The 12835-nt window shown below is 48.4% G+C and overlaps 1 protein-coding gene across 1 annotated transcript in view; it reads right to left on the reverse strand.

The window, feature by feature from the left end:
• The window catches only part of DNAL4 (dynein axonemal light chain 4), a 16114-nt gene extending 5031 nt beyond the window's left edge, over nt 1–11083 (reverse strand). Inside the window, exon 1 of the mRNA XM_023221987.1 lies at nt 10953–11083. The gene's annotated coding sequence lies outside the window, so the exon portion shown is untranslated. The remainder of the gene's footprint in view (nt 1–10952) is intronic.
• Nucleotides 11084–12835: the final 1752 nt, after the last annotated feature.

Consider the following 12835-nt stretch of genomic DNA (forward strand, 5'->3'; position numbering starts at 1 on the left):
ACAGACACGGGCCTTCCCTCCCGCTACAGACACGGGCCTTCCCTCCCACTTCAGACACGGGCCTTTCTTCCCAGAAGCTGTGCTTAGGAAGGGAAATGTTCAGGTCACCACTGACAGTCTGGGCTTACTGGCAAGCGAGGGGGCCACTCTGCAGCCCTGATCTTCAGGGGAATGGGCACGGGGCTGCTTTGTGCCCTCCCTGGCACACCAGGCTCCCTGGTTGTTCTTTCCTACTCCTTCTTGGACCATTGGGTCCTGTCCTGCTGGCCCAGCAGCTGGGAGGCTTGGGCGCTGCTGCTGGTTCAATCCCTCACCAGCCGTATGGCCCTGGGCCCCAGACTCCTCACCATGAACGCCGGGACAGTCACATCCATCTCATGAGGCCATTATGAGAATTCAGTGAAACAGTGTCTGTGAAGCTGAGACAGTGCCAAGCACAGGGCAGGCACTCAGTACACGGCTGTTCCCTAACCAACGGGGCTTCTTAAGAGACGGGCCTGGACCCGAGATGACTGGGAGCACTGCTGGCAATCCAGGCATTTCTCTTTCATCTTCAACCCAATTTATCTCATAATTCAAAGGTTTTTTTAATCTCAGAAGTACTGACATAAGCGAATACAAATCATCAGGTTGTTAAGCCCTTTTTAATGATTTATATTAGACAAATACAGCAAAATAATGTCATTCCAGCATTTCTCACATTTCCAAACAAATTTGCTTTCACTGCACGGTCATGGAACCCAAAGGTGCCGAGCACAGTAACTAACAGGCAGGTAATGACACGTGATGGCTGTCACCGTCCTGCCTGTCGGTGTTCCACATGCAGTTACACACCTTGTCATCGCAACAACCCCAGGAGTTAGGTCCTGTACGGACAGAGGCATGAAGCTGGTCAGTCGCTGGCCTGAGGTCACTCAGCTCGTTAGCGACAGAGCTGGGCTGTGAATCCAGGCCCGGCTCTTGGTGTGGGCACTCCGAACCCCTTATTCATCCGCCTCCTCATGGGCACAGAGGAGGCACTCACAAGCATACATCAACTGTCCACTGGGGCAGCTCCTACTTCCTAGAAGGGAGACAAATCAAGTATTTGCTCTTCCCTTTTGCTGTCTCTTTTTCTTTTCTTTTCTTTTTTTTTTTTTTTTTTTTTTTGAGAGGGAGTCTCGCTCTGTTACCCAGGCTGGAGTGCAGTGGCACGATCTCAGCTCACTGCAAGCTCCACCTCCTGGGTTCACGCCATTCTCCTGCCTTAGCCACCTCCTGGGTTCACGCCATTCTCCTGCCTCAGCCTGCTGAGTAGCTGGGACTACAAGTGGCTGCTGCCAAACCCGGCTAACTTTTTTTTTTGTATTTTTAGTAGCGATGGAGTTTCACCGTGTTAGCGAGGATGGTCTCGATCTCCTGACCTTGTGATCCGCCCACCTTGGCCTCCCAAAGTGCTGGGATTACAGGCGTGAGCCACCGCGCCCGGCCTGCTCTTTTTCTAATGTTAACTTGACCCTGATTTGGCCAAGCCTTCAGCTTTCTGGGCACTCTTTCTGGGCTGTGCTCTCCATTGGATCCCCACTCCAATGCCTCGGTACCACTCCATTTGGTCAGCTCCCTGGCTTGAGGCTGGAAGCCTGGCACGGACCCCACCGTCCCATGACATTGGTATTTTCTGATTTCCCAGTGGACAGATGGCTCCACTTGTCTCATCAATTCTGGACATTTGTACCACTCAGATGTTAGCAGGTTTTGTTTGTCTCTCTTTATAAGCTGGCAAATTACCAAGCACAATTTCATTGTACTTTCTGGTCAGGTTTCTCACATCACAAAATTCAGGGAATCGTTTTGTTTTTGCTCATGAATGTGAAGGCCTATTTCCAATTCCAGGCTGTCCTCCTAGCCTTCTTGCTTCCTCCTCTACCTTTGTGCAGGTGTGACAGAGGTGGCTGCTACACTGATGATAGAAGGAAAAGGTAAACACAGTTTGTTTACCCTCTGAGAATTTCGAGGGGGAACAACCGAAAATGTGGAAGCAGCTTCTTAGGCATCTTCCACTGAAATGTTTCCATTTGATTCAATTCATCCTCGAGGCTAAAGAGTGCGGGCATATAGGAGCCAGGAGGGAATTAGAAGCCAATTGTGGACATGCCGCCCTCCAGGAGGTCAGGGTCTGTGACAGCTGCTCTAACATGCAGAATCCTGCTGAGATGTCCTATGGCTTCAGAGGTATTACCAAGGCCCATTTCTCAGGAACAACGGGGAAAACCAGTGGGAGAGTGACCTGTGCAGCATCTTGCGGAGCAAAGAACTGTGTGGGCCGCAAGCCAGAGTGCGCAGGCATGGACACCAGCTCTGCCAAAGACGCGCACTCTGCTCACTTCCTTTCTCTGCAGCCTTTGGCGAGTAATTTCACCGAAGCCTTGGTTTCCTTTTCTATGAAACGGGATACTAAATCCTATCTCTGCGTTCTCAGGAAGCTGTTGCAAGCCCCAAGTATGTGCATGTGAGCGATTTGAAATGTTAAAGCTCTCTGCACTATTATCACACTGCTCTCTGCTACCACCATTAATTAGCCAGGACTTGGTCACCGTGATTCAGCCAAGTTTACTAAGGACCATGACTACAAAGAGCTTTTTCTAACCACTACACATACTTCTGGGGACCTAAAAGGGATGAGACAGAATAAAAAGGAATCGTTATAGATGATGTGTTTCCAAATACAGAAAGGCAGGAGAATTTTTTATGATGCTGTATCATTATAGTACAGCTAGAGTCATTCAGCCACAATCCTAAAACTCTGCTCAAAGAAAGCTACCAAAAATAGCAGAACTAGAGGTTCTAATAACCTTATCAATCTTCCATGCAGAGGAGCATGTGCCTGAATGCTTTGGGCCAGAAAGAGTCGTGTCAGGTCTAAAAGAGCCTTTTAATAATGTAATTGTGGCTGGGTGCGGTGGTTCATGCCTGTAATCCCAGCACTTTGGAAGGCCGAGAAAGGTGGATCACTTGAGGTCAGAAGTTCAAGACCAGCCTGGCCAACAGGGTGAAACTCTGTCTCCACTAAAAATACAAAAATTAGCCGGGCATGGTGGCACATGCCTGTAATTCCAGCTACTGGGGAGGCTGAGGCAGGAGAATGGCTTGAACCCAGGAGGCAGGGGTTGTGGTGAGCTGAGATCACACCACCGCTGCACTCCAGCCTGGGCAAAGAAGCGAGACTCAGTCTCGGGAAAAAGAAAAAAAAGTAATTGGGCCCACGGCCAGGGTACTTGAATCTTCTGGGTACAGAAGCTCAACCCCAGCCCATCTGGCCCAAAGCCAGGCACAAAGCCAGGGGCAGCCTGATTCTCTCTCTCGCTGCCCACGTTCTCCTCCTCACTCAAGGGCCATCTGTGGGCTTTACATATCCTTGCCCTGTTTGATGTGAGGCTCTTCCGAGGCAACAGGGGGCACAGACAAGGGCCCTTTATCTCATCGCCTGGTCAAGGCCAGTGTTCCTGGTCTGGCTATCCCTTGTTCTTTTGTGGCACTGACCTCAGTCACTATTCATTACTCTGTGTCTAAAGCGTCTGGGAAGAATCCTAAAGAGGGTTAGGGTATGTGGGAGGGATCGGGAAAAATGAATGTGTTCTGGGAAATAAGGCCCAAAGTATCTGCCAGCCCCATGGCAGGGGGACAGCCACTCAATGTCTGGAACATCCCCGGCCCTTAGATCACGGCTCGCCTCCCTGTACCACCCACCATGCACCTGAGATTGCAGGACACACCTGGAGCATGTCATGGTGGTTCTGAGTACAGACTCCACCATCAGATCTGAATTCACATCTTGGTTCTGTTTCAGACAAGGGCTAACCTCCCTAAGCCTCAGTTTTTTCTTTTCTCTCTTTTTTTTTTTTTTTGAGACAGGGTTTCACTCTTGTTGCCCAGGCTGGAGTGCAATGGTGCGATCTTGGCTCACTGCAACCTCTGCCTCCCAGGATCAAGCAATTCTCCTGAATCAGCCTCCCAAGTAGCTGGGATTACAGGTGCCCGCCACCACGCCCAGCTAATTTTGTATTTTTAGTAGAAACAGGGTTTCACCATGTTGGCCAGTCTGGTCTTGAACTCCTGACTTCAGGTGATCCACCCGCCTTGGCCTCCTAAAGTGCCAGGATTACAGGTGTGGGCCACCGTGCCCAGCAGCCTCAGTTTTCTCATCTGGAAACTGGGGCTAAGGACTCAGCTCCTGTCACTGGTGCAGTAGGAAGGATACTGCGACATCCTTCTACATAGACCAGCCTGCTACACATCTAAACGTGCAGCCAAGCAAACCACTATTTCCCCAGTTCCCACTATGTGTGAACCGCTGTGCTAGTACTGAAGGAGGGAAGAGTGACAAGGAAATTCTGTGAAACCTGTTGGGGCCGGGGTGGTAGTGGTGTGGCTACGGTGTGCCTTCACATCCACCATCTCATTCCATCCTCATAACACCTGGGAGGGAAGGATCCCGCTCCCCATTCTCAGACAAACCACTGGAGCTCAGAGGGGTTTTATGGGCAGCCTGAGGGTGCACAGCCAGCAATGGCAGAGCCAGGATTGGAACCCCAATCCATTCTTCTGACTCTACCTTCTGTGCTTTCTCCTTTGGCACAAGCAAGTAGGAGACAAGCCAGTAACACAGATGACTTCGATACTCAGCATCCACTCATCCAGCCTCTGTCCAGGCCTGCCTCTTGCTTCCTGCCACACTGGGGACACAGGCAGGCACTCCAGTCTTCCTTGGCCTTCTGGCAAACAAATGAACAAAGCTGGCCGGGGAGGAAAAAGGATCCTAAGGACTTGGGCATTCATCCAAGATGCCTGTAGTGAGGTCAGGAAATGATGCAGAAGCCAGGCTCCCAGACCGGTTTAAAGTGGGGGCAGACACAGGGCTGCCATTTTAAAATTCTGCTGCGAAAGGGCCTTAGAAGACACATCATCTACTACAAAAGAGGAAAATCTGGCAGAATAAAGATCAGACCTCCTTAAGAAGTCAAATACACAAAGTTGTTGTTTTCATGTGGTCCTTAATTTTTCTCATTTCACTGAAGTCCAATGAAAACTTAATGTGCCTGGGACTGAGGGAGGAGTGGAGGGAAGGAGAGGAGGGAGGGAGAGCAGAGAGGCCTGTTGTCTGGATCTGCAATTCTCAACATTTCCTCATGTCCGACACCATGTGATAAGTGACACTGACTCACACAGGCACCCTCAAGGACTTAACCAGACTTGGATGAAATCCCAGACAGTTTTGTCAAGATACAAAGTATAAGGAAAGTCACAACCATCACAGCTATTAGCTCCCAGAGAACAGCTGCTCACCACACACAGCAGGGCAGGCTCCCGCCCCGCTCTCTCCCACTCAAGAGAACAGATTTGAATCTAAGGGAGTAAGACTGACATTATCACAGAAATAAATTGGACTTAGCATGGATTTATTTTTTAGAAGCTCATTCACAATTGCTAATTACCAGTGACATCTCACAACCGATCACGACTTAACCGTGCCTGTGAGTCCAGATTCCCGGGGGCTGAAGAACTTGATTTGGCTCTAGATGCCCTAGAGCACAAAGGCCAGTGTCTGGCACACAGCAGAGGCCCAGAAATTATCCAAATTGTAATTAACTTATATTTCATTTGCCCCCTGGGAGGGGAGAGGACCTATCACATCCATTCAAGAGTATTTATTGAACACAGATCCTGAGCCAGGCGCCAGAATGGGCGATCTACATACAGGATGTCCCTCCCCCAGTCACTCTGTCAGACAGGCACTACTAGCCCTACGTTACTGGTATATCCACACGGACTGAAAAAAAGAGAGTTTCCACTCAGTTAATAAACAAAGGGGCTAGGATTTGATCCCAGGTATATATGACTTCAACGATTATGCTTTTGCTTTTCTTTTCAAGACAGGGTCTCACTGTTGCCCACGCTGGAGCGCAGTGGCATGATCATAGCTTACCGCAGCCTCAACTTCCCAGGCTCAGGTGATCCTCCTGAGTAGCTCATGCTACCACACTCAGTGGTGGCACTCTACAGGTTTGTGCCACCATCCTCGGCTAATTTTTGTATTTTTTGGAGAGATGGGGTTTTGCCATGTTGCCCAGGCTGGTCTCAAACTCCTGAGCTCAAGCAATTCCCCCACCTCAGCCTCCCAAAGTGCTGGGATTATAGGTGTGAGCCACCATGCCTGGCCTGATTATGCTTTTTCAACTACTCGGCTATAAGCAACAGCCAGTCCCTGCCTTTAAGGAGCTTACAATCTAATATGGAGACTAACAGGCACACACAAGGAACTAACTATGGTTCCTGGCAGAAAATAGTGCCACAAGACGGGCATACTGGTGGTGGTGAGGAGGGTGAGATAAGAGGGCAAAAGCAGCTTGCTGGTAGGGGCAGCATTTGAGTCAGGACTGGAAAGGTGAGGAAGAACTGTAACAGGTAGACGAGGTGAGGAAGACCTTCCAGGCGGATGTACACAGCAGTGCCAAGGCAGAAAGTACAAAGCATCTTCTGGGAAAGTCTAACAGTCCAATTCAGCTAGAAGATAGAATTTGGCAAAGAAGGAGAAATAAATCTGGGAGAAAAGGCTGGGGTTGGGTTGTGGAAGTGTAGATGGGTCCTGAAACCCATGCTTAAATATTTTTGTAGACATGGGGGTCTCTATGTTGCCCAGGCTGGTCTTGAACTCCTGAACTCAAGTGATCCTCCCACTTCAGCCTCTCAAAGTGCTGGGATCACAAGTATGAGCTACCATGCCTGGCAAGAAGTGTGGATCTTTTTCATAGTGAATGGGAAGCTCTTTGGAGGTTTCTGGGTGCCTGGTGACGTGGGTGGGCTGGGTTGACAGGAGCAGAGACTGGAGGTAGGAGCAGTTGCTAGGAAGCTGCGGTAATTAGTACCAGGGGTACTAATGTCACAGGCATGAAAGACTTGAAGGAGAGTGGTGGCTTCAGGAATGGAGATGATGTGAGCTCCGCATGGTGGCAGAATCAAAACAACCTGACAACTGCCCGAGTGGAATGGGCATGGTGAATGAGGTATGACGCCCAGGATGATGGTGATGCCACTGACGGGGAGAGGGGAAACCAGGGGGCACAGCTGGGTACAGAAGCAGGTCAGTTTCATTTCAGAGCTGCTAAGTTTAAGTTGCTGGTAAGATATGCAAATGGCGGTATCTAGTCAGGAGAAAGAAATCACCAAGTCATGGGCTATTGGGGCAGAAGGGAAGCCATCAAGTCCAACCATGGCATCAACACAGTCATGCATTGCTTAACGACAGGGGCATGTTCTGAGAAATTCATCGTTAGGTGATTTTGTTGTGTGAACGTCATAGAGTGTACTTATACAAACCTAGATGACGTAGCCTACTACAGACCTAGGCTATATGGTATACAGCCTATTTCTCCTAGGCTCCAAACGTGTGTAGCATGTTACTGTGCTAAATACTGTAGGCAACTGTAACACAATGGTGTTTGTGTATCTAAACACAGAAAAGGTACAGTTGACTGGGCGTGGTGGCTCACACTTGTAATCCCAGCACTCTGGGAGGCTGAGGTAGGTGGATCACTTGAGGTCAGGAGTTGGAGACCAGCCTGGCCAACATGGCCAAACCCCATCTCTTCTAAAAATACATAAATTAGCTGGTGTCATTTCATGTGCCTGTAATCCCAGCTACTTAGGAGACTGAAGCAGGAGAATCTCTTGAACCTGGGAGGTGGATGTTGCAAGGAGCAGAGATCACACCACTGCACTCCAGCCTGGGCGGCAGAGCGAGTCTCCACCTCAAAAAAAAAAAGAAAAAAAAAAAAGGTACAGTAAAAATATGGTATAAAAGATAAAATATCATACGCCTATAAAGGTCACTTCCCATGAATGAAGCATGCAGGACAGGAAGTTGCTCTGGGAGAATCAGTGAATCAGTGGTGAGGGAAAGTGAAGGCCCAGTACATTAATGGACACTACTATAACTTTATTTTATTATTTATTTATTTTTATTTTATTTCATTTTTTGAGACTAAGTCTGGCTCTTGTTGCCCAGGCTGGAGTGTAATGGCATGATCTGGGCTCACTGCAACCTCCGCCTCCCGGGTTCAAGTGATTCTCCTGCTTCAGTCTCCTGAGTAGCTGGGATTACAGGCGCCTGCCACCACACCTGGTTAATTTTTGTGTTTTTAGTGGAGATGGGGTTTCTCCATGTTGATCAGGCTAGTCTCGAACTCCTGACCTCAGGTGATCCGCCCGCCTCGGCCTCCCAAAGTGCTGGGATTACAGGTGTGAGCCACTGCGCTGGGCCTATTTATTTTTATTTTTTAGATGGAGTCTCGCTCTGTTGCCCAGGCTGGAATGCAGCAGCATGATCTCAGCTCAATGCAACATCCACCACCCAGGTTCAAATGATTCTCCTGCCTCAGCCTCCCGAGTAGCTGGGATTTCAGGTGTCCACCACCATGCCTGGCTAATTTTTTTTTTTTTTTGGGTACAGACGGGGTTTCACCTTGTTGGGCAGGCTGGTCTCGAACGCCTGACCTCAAGTGATCCCTCCGCCTTGGCCTCCCAAAGTGCTGGGATTACAGGCATGAGCTACCATGCCTGGCCACTACTGTAACTTTATAAACACCTTACACTTAGGCTGCACTAAATTTATTGAAAATATTTTTCTTTCTTCCACAATAAGTTAACCTTAGCTTATTGTAACTTTTTACTTTGTAAAATGTTTTGATTTTGCTAACTTTGTGACTCTTCTGTAATAACACTTAGCTTAAAACACAAACACGCCGGGTGCGGTGGCTCAAGCCTGTAATCCCAGCACTTTGGGAGGCCGAGACGGACGGATCACGAGGTCAGGAGATCGAGACCATCCTGGCTAACCCGGTGAAACCCCGTCTCTACTAAAAAATACAAAAAAACTAGCCGGGCGAGGTGGCGGGCGCCTGTAGTCCCAGCTACTCGGGAGGCTGAGGCAGGAGAATGGCGTGAACCCGAAAGGCGGAGCTTGCAGTGAGCTGAGATCCGGCCACTGCACTCCAGTTTGGGTGACAGAGCGAGACTCCGTCTCAAAAAAAAAAAAAAAAAAAAAAACACAAACACATTGTGCAGCTATACAAAAATATTTTCTTTATATCTTTATTCTACAAGCTTTTTTCTATTTATATTTTCTTTCTTTTTTTTTTTTTTGAGACAAAGTTTCTCTCTTGTTGCCCAGGCTTGAGTGCAATGGTGCTATTTCCATGCACTGCAACCTCCACCTCCCAGGTTCAAGCGATTCTCCTGCCTCAGCCTCCCAAGTAGCTGGGATTACAGGTACCTGCTACTACATCCGGCTAATTTTTTGTATTTTTAGTAGAGATGGGGTTTCACCATGTTGGCCAGGCTGGTCTCAAACTCCTGACCTCAGGTGATGTGCCCGTGTCGGCCTCCCGAAGTGCTGGGATTATAGGCGTGAGCCACCGTGCCTGGCCTTTTTTTTTTTTTTTTTTTTTTTAACATTTTAAACTTTTTTGTTAAAACTCAGACACAGATACATTAGCCTAAGCCTACACAGGGTCAGGATCCTCAGTGTCACTATCTTCCACTACCACATCTTGTCCTGCTGTACTGTCTTCAGGGCCATAACACACATGGAGCTGCCGGCTCCATGACAATAAAGACTTCTGCTTGAATACCTCCTGAAGGACCTATCTAAGACTGTTTACAGTTAAATTTTATTTTTTATAAGTAGGAGGCGTGTACACTGTAAAATAACAATAAAAAGTGTAGGATAGTAAACACATAAACCAGTAACAGTCATTTATTACCATTATCAAGTATTACGTCCTGTACACAATTGTATGTGTTATATTTTATACGACTGGCAGCACTGTAGGTTTGCTTACACCAGCATCACCACACACGTGAGTCATGCATTTTGCTTTGACATGACGATGGCTATGTAACTAGGTGACAGAAATTTTTCAGCTCCATTATAACCTTAGGGCACCAACGTGGTATCTGCGGTCCATCTTGACCAAAACGTTGTTATATGGTACATGACTGTATTTCAATCTCCACCTGTCCCACTCCCCACCCCCTAAGTAACTCTAACCGTGGAAGCCCAGGAGGAAGATCAGAGAGGGTCAGCGGGAGAAATGACAGTTCATGCCGATCGCGTTGATAACATTTTCCAGAGAGGGAAAATGTGGTGAAGAGACAAAGGAAGGAAACTAACAAATATTGAATTTATACTGGACTGGACTCTGTACTTCATATTAGCCTCAGAATTCCAAAGGAGATGCACCGTCGTCTACTGATTTTACATATGCACAGATTAAGAGCGCAGGTAGGGTAGGTCTTGAGACTGGGAATCCAAATTAGATTTGCCAAGTTATTTTCGCAACACACGATACCTCCCATTGGGGATCACATCCTCTAGGAAGCCTAAAGTTGGGTCAAAGAACAACGACATCCCAGAACGTCAGAGTGGAAGAGGCCTTAGAGATCACTCAACCAAACTTCTCTTTTACAGATGGGGAAACTGAGGCCCGAAGAGGGGAAATGACCAGCCCGGAATCCCAGTACGTCGTCGCCAACTCTCCAAGCCAAGAGCGGTCTGACCGAGGTGATGGCGGCCCCGCGGGAGAGGGGATTACTTCGCGAAAGGTCGGGGGATCAAGGTGCTGGGGGAAGTTGGCTAAAAGAGGACGTGGGAGCAAGAAGCTGGACAGGCCTCGGGTGGGTGGGGAAGAGCAGCCGGCAGAGTCGCGATGGCAAACCTGTCACGACAGAGCTCGCAGGTCCCGAAGTGGGGTGAAGTGGGGGTGAGGGTGAGAAGACCTGGGGCTGGGGAACAGCAGGCAGGAGACTGAGGTGGGGCCTCGGCGGCGGGCGAGGCCTCTTCCGCCCTGCGTTGCCTCCCGCCCTCCCTCCGGGCTGGCCCTCCCCGCCTGGCTGCCCGCCGCGCCCCCGGGCCTCACCTGCTCCCGCGGGGGCCGGAGCCAGGGCCGCAGCCAGCGCACCCCCGCCAGGGTTGTCAAGGAGCGGAACAAGAGTGTCTTAGCAACCAGCAAGGAAGTCCTGCCCCCTCACCGGACGTTGACGGGACTTTCACTTATTATTGGTGAATAAAAGTATCAATCAGTGTGAAAGGGCCTTACAAGTCAGGCGTTTGCACAGAGAGGCCAGGGAGGCGGGACTTCACTTATAGTTGTCTTAAGCGTGCCCAAGGAGCTGAGGGCACATTGAAGTTCTTTTTCTAGGGAAAGAAACTTCGAAAAGCGATACTGCCTTGGGAGTTTCTTTAGTCATTTGAAATAACAAATGCAACTTGTTGGTGTCATGACACTTAGCCACCACTTTATTGGGATCTGGAAAGCCTAATAATAACTAGCATTTATGTAGGGCTTTACAATTAATGTCTCACTCGATTCTCACTACAGTACTTTTAGGTAATAATATTCGTCATCCCATCTGAACTAAAATTCAGAGGGGTTAAGTAACTTGGTAAAGGATAGAGGTAATCTCTCTGGAGAAGGAACCCAGGGACTCCTTCCTCTGTGCCACACTCTTGTATGGTCACCTAGCCCTAGTCACTAGGAGACATTTGTACCATCTAATTTGAGACACAGCTGTCCAGAGCCTGCCTTTTCTTCCCCTTGGGAGGGAAAATTAATCTGAAAGTACGGAGAAGGAAAAGGGGAAAGGGGAAGAACTGGTGGATTCTATTATTTGATTGGTAGATCCAAGGGTCAGTTGGGATACTTCATAGTTTAAACTTTTATTATTGTGATAAGTACTTGGGGTGAAACCCCACTGCCACATTTACTGGCATTGAAACCGTCTTTGCCAAAATTATAACTGAGGAAATTATAACAGTGAAAGAGATCAGACCTAAACCACTCCATCTTGCCTTTCTAGCCTTTAAGCTGTCCTCGTTCCTTCCTAGGCATAGGCCAGACGAACCTTGGGAAGGAATTTAGTTTATAGTTTTACTCTGAAACAAAATGGACAATAGCCCTTTCCCAAAAAGACTCTCTTCCTGCCTTGGGACCAGTCTGCCTTTGTAGGACTAACAAATTAGCTACAAAATTAGAAATTATGGTTTAGGGGTCACACAGCAGCCTTTGACTGCAAGAGTCTGAACCTTCCCAAATTGCTCCTGGGGATAACATCTCTATTGTAAAATGTAAGATCAGTGCTTGAGATATTTTGCAGACCCTGCACTCGATGGATCAGCTGACACTACCCAGACCAGTAATTTGGCTCAAACAGTTCTGTGATCCCTCCCAGGAACAGAAGACAGCAAGAAAACCTCGCTTCAACCCCCGCGGGATTCCATCTTCTACCTGATCAATCAGCATTCCTCACTTGTCAAGCCACAAAATTATCTTTAAAAATTATCTTTTATCACAAAATTATCACAAAATTATCTTTAAAACCTCCGATCCCTGAATGCTTGGGGAGCATATTCAACTGCCTCCTAGCCACGTCCACCAGAATGTTCCACAAGCCCTTCAAACTCAGTGTGTCCCAAACTGAATTGATCGTCTCCCTCCAATCTGCTCTTCCTGCATTCCCCATTCCAGTAAATGGCGCCATCCCCCACCCAGTTGCCTCCATCAAAAACCAGGGAGTCGTCCTTCACCTTTCCCACTATTTTCACCCACTTCCAATCACAAGCATGCCAATTTCAACTCCTCACTATTTCCTGATACAGCTTTTCTGGCCATGTTCATGGCACCCTCCATGTGCGCACCACCACAATCCCATCTACATGAGTGCAGTCTCCTAGTGGGACTCCCTGACTGCAGTCTTGCCCCTCTCTAATTTATCCTCTGTACCATAGTCAACATGACCCTTT

Source organism: Piliocolobus tephrosceles, chromosome 19 (assembly GCF_002776525.5).
Source record: "Piliocolobus tephrosceles isolate RC106 chromosome 19, ASM277652v3, whole genome shotgun sequence".
Taxonomy (NCBI): domain Eukaryota; kingdom Metazoa; phylum Chordata; class Mammalia; order Primates; family Cercopithecidae; genus Piliocolobus; species Piliocolobus tephrosceles.